The sequence below is a fragment of the Salvia splendens genome, chromosome 14, assembly GCF_004379255.2.
Source record: "Salvia splendens isolate huo1 chromosome 14, SspV2, whole genome shotgun sequence".
Taxonomy (NCBI): domain Eukaryota; kingdom Viridiplantae; phylum Streptophyta; class Magnoliopsida; order Lamiales; family Lamiaceae; genus Salvia; species Salvia splendens.
This window is the reverse complement of record NC_056045.1, coordinates 10,121,620-10,127,561: the sequence shown is the minus strand read 5'-3', so window position 1 is coordinate 10,127,561 and position 5,942 is coordinate 10,121,620.

The following is a 5,942-nucleotide window of genomic DNA, read 5'->3' as shown; positions in this document are numbered from 1 at the left end:
GACTCCGATCAATTCTCCTCTCTCTGGGCGTTCAACCTGCACATTTATAAATACATGCAGGGCTGAGTACAGGAGTACTCAGTGGACACGTGCCGAAAACAAAACATACAAATATAAGTTGTCATCCATCCACAGTATCACGCGGGGTTTTCTCAAAAGGCCCGAGCATACTAAATTCTTTTGTGATCTTACAAGTCCGACTGCAGTCTAAGTTCTTTCATATTCTACCATGTCTGAGAAACTAGTGTGTCGTGAAGGTGGCCACCTTCAACGAACACCCTCGCCGGCCAACCTCTCTCTAGGATGGCTCACAGCTCTTGTGCACATTTTTCCGAATAGGATTTGCGGTCCTATAGGGAACCGAATTCGTTACTAACCTTTCGGCATCGCCAAAAGTCTCGGCATATAGCCCCTTTCAGACAGGTCTCAAAAACAATTATTTTATGGCATGACAACAACTTTGAAAGAGATGATCACATTTTCATTTTTCAGAAATGATATTTCATAACTTCAAAACATTTGCTTTATATCCACACTATAGTGCTGGATATTAAAAGAAAGCCCACCTGTTATGCTTATCTCCAATTAACAATTCCTCGTTCGGCCTTTCTTGCCTCTTGAACAATTTCTCCTTTAGAAATAAATAGCGTAACACGCTAATTAGTACTCAAACTATTCCTTCTGAGAAAAAGAATGCATGCATCCTATTGGATAGCAACTATCTTTGTCTCGGTTTATAGGATTCTCTTAATCCTACACCGGCTTCACTACTCCGCAGAGTTTATTTATTCACTTTACTAACTTTGGAGAAATTCTATTTTCTCTAAATAATTCTTTGGGCGCTTATTTAATAAAATATGGATTCTCGGAAAATCCCTTTCTTAGATCTTTTCTTAAGATTTTTCTTAAGGCCGCCCATGGCGTCGCGGGGCGACGCCGGTCGGCCCTTCGCATCTCCGCTTAACTTTTCACGTCTTTGGGACACTTAATTTATCTAGAGATTAATTTAATTAAGCTCCAAGCTTAATTCCTTAAATTAATCCCTTTTCCAAAATAATATAAATTTCCCAAGCACCAATTTAATTTCCCTCCAACAATGATTTTCTCCCAAGGCCCAACTGAAAAAAAAAACCCATTTTCTTTCCTCTTTTCTTTTATTAAATTCTGGGCCCAAATCAAATAATTTAAATGGCCCAAAATTCTCCATACTCCCTTCTATCCATCGTAACCCACTCTCTCCCTCTACCAAAGTCAACTCCCCCAACATCTCATTTTCTTTTCTTTCTCCCTCATCAAATTGAGATTCCCGATCTGGGAAGAGTAGTTCACGCTCCCTCCTTCATCTCTTTCTTTCTCCTTCCCGGCGACCGACGAATTTTCGCCTTCCCCCGCGTCGCCGTCCCGTCTCCCTTCAAACCCGTCGGCCAGTGGAGGGGAGGCGTCGCCTCCTCCTTCCTTCCCCTGCCGCGGCATGCAGCTGCTCCGCGGGAGTTTCCGGAGCTCCGCCGTCACTCGGCTTCCGTCGGACGGCCCTACACACCAAGCTAAGTCACCCTTCCCCTTTTCCCCTTTCACCATTTCGTGATTCATTCCAAGTTTGAGTTTGGACAGTAGCTTGCTAATGTTTTTGTTATATCAATCCTTGTTCCAATGATTATTGTGCTTTGAGGGGAAGTTGGGCAGTAGCTTTATCTATCCCAAGTTGTTCATTGTTTGAGGGGGGGGGGGTCTCCCTACTGTGACTGCTTATGAATTGCGAAGAATCACATTGAGCAAATCTATGTTCTTGTGCTATCTTATTTGTCTATATGATGCACGAGTGAGTTATCGAGTTACCTTACTCGGTGAACTCTTTCGGCCTGCCCTTCTCACTGTCGCTGCTCCGCTCCGCCGCTCCCTACTCCGCTGCACTCCTTTGCCTTCCAAGATTTTGGTAATTATGTGTGTGGAGTGGGGAGGGGAGGGCGGTATTTATAGGCCAAAGCCTTGGCTAGTGAGGGCTGATCCTTGGGAGGCTTCCATGCCTAGATTAGTGAAATTCTTGAGGGGAGGAAGTCCTTTGGCGGTTGCTTGAGCCTTGGTGAAAGGGAGTCCTTACTTCCACCTTTGGTTGTCCTTGCTTGCCAATTATTTCTTCTTTGAGCTTGTGTCCCACCTTTATCCTTTGTGTCAAAATTTTAATCCCCAAGTTCATGCTAAAATTTTGCAGGTGGAAAGGCTGTCCTTCTTGATGTTTGGTGGGAGCATGAACCGAGAAGAGAGGGGATGGGGAAAGAGAAAAGGATTCCTCTGCATCTTCTTAGCTTTCTTACCAAAATAAATAGCTTCTAGCTTTTTCTACTAGGGTTGAAAGGATGGAATGGAGGAGGTAGTGTAGCTATGTGAAGTCTCTTTCACATGTGAAAACTTGTACAACTTGTATTGTATTGTACTATTAGTATTCTTATTCTTCATTAGACATTTGGATGTAGAGTTATTTGTATGCACTCACTTTTCCTTTATAAAAGTATCACAATTTACTTTTATTCTTGCACCCTTTTCTTTTGTATACCAATTATCTCATGAAGTTGTATTTGCTTTTTCTTCAACCAATTCCAATAATCTCTTATTTAAAATCTTGCTATTTAAATAGAAATCCTTGTTGCACTTAAACTTTCCTCCTCAACAAAAATACTTAATTCGATTCGACGTCGAAGATTACAACAAGATATCCTTCGTTCATACGGACATTAATCGCGCTAAAAGAATCTGATAAAACGATTAAAAATCCGGGGCGTCACATGGCGAGCGTTTCCTTGACCTCTTGAAGAGTTGTTGTATTGATTTCCTTGACCCTGGTAATTGTTCTGAAAATTCCTTTGGTGCGGTGGTACATAAGAGTTCCCTTGACTGTTCTGATTTCTGTTTTCCCATCTCGAGTGGTCTCCTTGGTTCCGATTGATCCAGCTGCCCTGCCCCTCTTGATTCCTTCCTGACCAGTTACCTTGTCTTTCGGGCTGAGGTGCAAATTGCTGACTTTGTTGTGGTGCCGGCTGATTCTGCTCATTGTCAGTCCATCTGAAATTTGGATGGTTTCTCCAGGGCGCATCTCTCTGTCTCCCTGGATTCCAGCTCCCATCGGGATTCCAACTTCCCATTGCATTGACCTGGGCCTGATAATCTCCTTCCTGGATCCCGTAATATTGCTGAATTTGATTATCTCCTGGACCAGGAGATTTCTCCTTCCCTTGTGAAGCCAGTGGAATCGTCTTTTCAATCGCGTTCAAAAGAGCTTTCTCGAGCCTATCAATTATTGCTTCTACTTTGTCATCTTCTTGCTCTCTTACAGCATGCACCGATCCTCTCCTCACTGCATTCCTAGGGTTATCGTATGCTTTTTTAGCGTCGATCAACTTCCCCAGGATTTCTCTTGCCTCACTTCCTCTTTTTCTTGTGAAATTCCCTCCACTCGAGTAATTCATTAAGTCCTTTGACTCAGGAGTTGCCCCTTCGTAAAACAGAGAGTAGGTCTCTGCCTCTATCATTCGGTGGTTCGGGCATGCATCCAACAACCCCTTGAATCTCGACCAATACTGACTCAGCGATTCATCGTAATCCTGCTTACACTCTAGTATTTCTTTTTTCAGTGCATTCGTCTTATTGGATGGAAAGAAATAATCTAAGAATTCCAACTTGAAGTCCCTCCATGTGCGGATAGAATCTGGGGGCAACCTCAATAACCACGTATTAGGTTCCCTCTTCAAGGTAAATGGAATTGCACGTAGGCGATAATCCTCCTCTGTTGCATCATTCGGCCTCTTCTGAATACCACACAACTTACTGAATTCATTTAGGAACTCATACGGACACTCATTCCTACGCCCAGAGAACGTTGGCAAGATGCCGAGTACGTTTGTCTTGATCTCAATAGTCCTCTGGCGTGGATTCATCACTATTGCTTGAGCTGGTTCTCCATCTAAATGGGCAGTGAGCGAACCGATCTCTAGATCTGGATTTACTACTTGCGCCATGACTACCTCCTCTGCTTCCCATGTTTCTGACTCTGTTTCTGATTCGGGTGGTGACTCTGGATCTTCGCGTCCTGATGACGTCCAAGATTCGTCGCTAGTAAATTCACTCGGAAACGGATCTCCCGTGGTGAACCCTGATCTAGTGGTCACAGTAGAGACTGTATCCTTAACCCGCCAGTTAAACTGGCCGTGCTTCCACCCAGATGAGTTGCTCCAGTAGGTAGATCTTGAGCCTCTGCTCATAAACTACAAATAAAAGAGAGAGAAAATAAATCAAAACTATTTACACCACAGGCTCTGAACACTAACACAAAGCACGCCATCCATTCTCCGGCAACGGTGCCATTTGAAGGTGGTGTCTCTGTAAGCAGTGATAGTAAGTAAGTCAAGTGTGCACAGAGAAAACTAAAGCAAGTGCTCGGTCAAGACACCACGCTCCTTAAATCCACCGGATCACCAGGTCCAGGAACTCAAGAGAACAACAGTGTTTTTGTCGTTGGACACGCTCGACTCCCCTTCAAAAATAAATCCCTCAACCCGAATACTATAAATTTGTATAGAAAAGTGGGGTCGATCCCACGAAGATGGATTCGTGAAGTAGTGCTTAGAGACTCTGGAAACAAGTGGCTGCTGCCACGCAAAAGGGTTGAGAATTTTAACTACCTCTAGACCTAGGCACGAAATGTAAATGCTAGACCTAGGACACGGAAAGGAATATAGAATCAGACTTAATACTGAAAGACACATTTTACTTCCTAGATTGAGTAAACGCCTAACTAATTAAGACTAGACAGAGAGAATAAAACGACGGGGACCATGACTCCAAATATAGTAAGTACGGCCAAAGCTGCAAATAACAAACTTATGTTCCAACTAACAACGACATGAAATTTCCTAACCGATTCAAGCACGCAAATGGAGAAAGAAGAGCATATATCTGGATTCGAACAGAATATAAAGATTTGGATGCTGGAAACTTACCATGAATCGGAAATACATCAGATCTGCGTAAACTAGGTGAAATGAAATGAAAACACGTAAACTAGGCATGAAATTTAATCAATCTTGCTCAGATTCACGTCGGATGCTTAATCCACTCCGGATCCAAGCGATCCGAACCCAACAACATACTAAATTGACTCTATAACTTCGTTTTTCACAAATCTGTCCTGATCAACTCCGAATTCAAACAATCACAAACATCTCCACAACACCAGCGAACTCAACTCTCCGATTCATCAACAAACAGACTCCGATCACCCAGATCCAACCACAACCTGCATAAATTCGGAAAACTATTGCGAAACGCATCCAAAACAAGTAAACTAACTCAAATTCCAGAAGATCATAGCAGCAAAACCAGAAATCAACATCATCGACATAACTGAAAATAAAACTCGCATAAAATACGGAATAAATGGTAAAAACAACCAGAGGTCCGAGCTTCGAACAGCGAAGCTCGGTGAAATCAGCAAAGTACGAAAGCGGAAATTAAATTGTTTCTTCGCCCCACAGAAGGACGGTGTTACAACCCAATCGAAAACGTGAAAAAGCTAGATGTGAACCCAAAGTGCGTCACCCTGAATCTCCCCACGAAAAGAACCCAAGTGTGTGAAAAGTGAACTAAGCTACAGGCTGTTAGCGAGGCCTCCAACTGAGCAGATCCCTCCAGCGTGCATGCTTCTCCCTTTTATAGATGCAGACATAACCTTCTAGAGTCTTCGTAGAAATCTCTATTCTACCCTTCAACTCCGAAGTTTCCTCCGTCAAGCAATTTTTCGCACATTGTTCACTTATCCGCCAGTTTCCTCGGGCGTGTGATTACCGCCTTCCCTTCCTGGACCTGGTGGATTCCTTTTACACACCTGGCTTAAAACAAGTGTTAGACCCTGTAAATTCACGAATTTTTCCCCTAGACCTATGCATGAAATT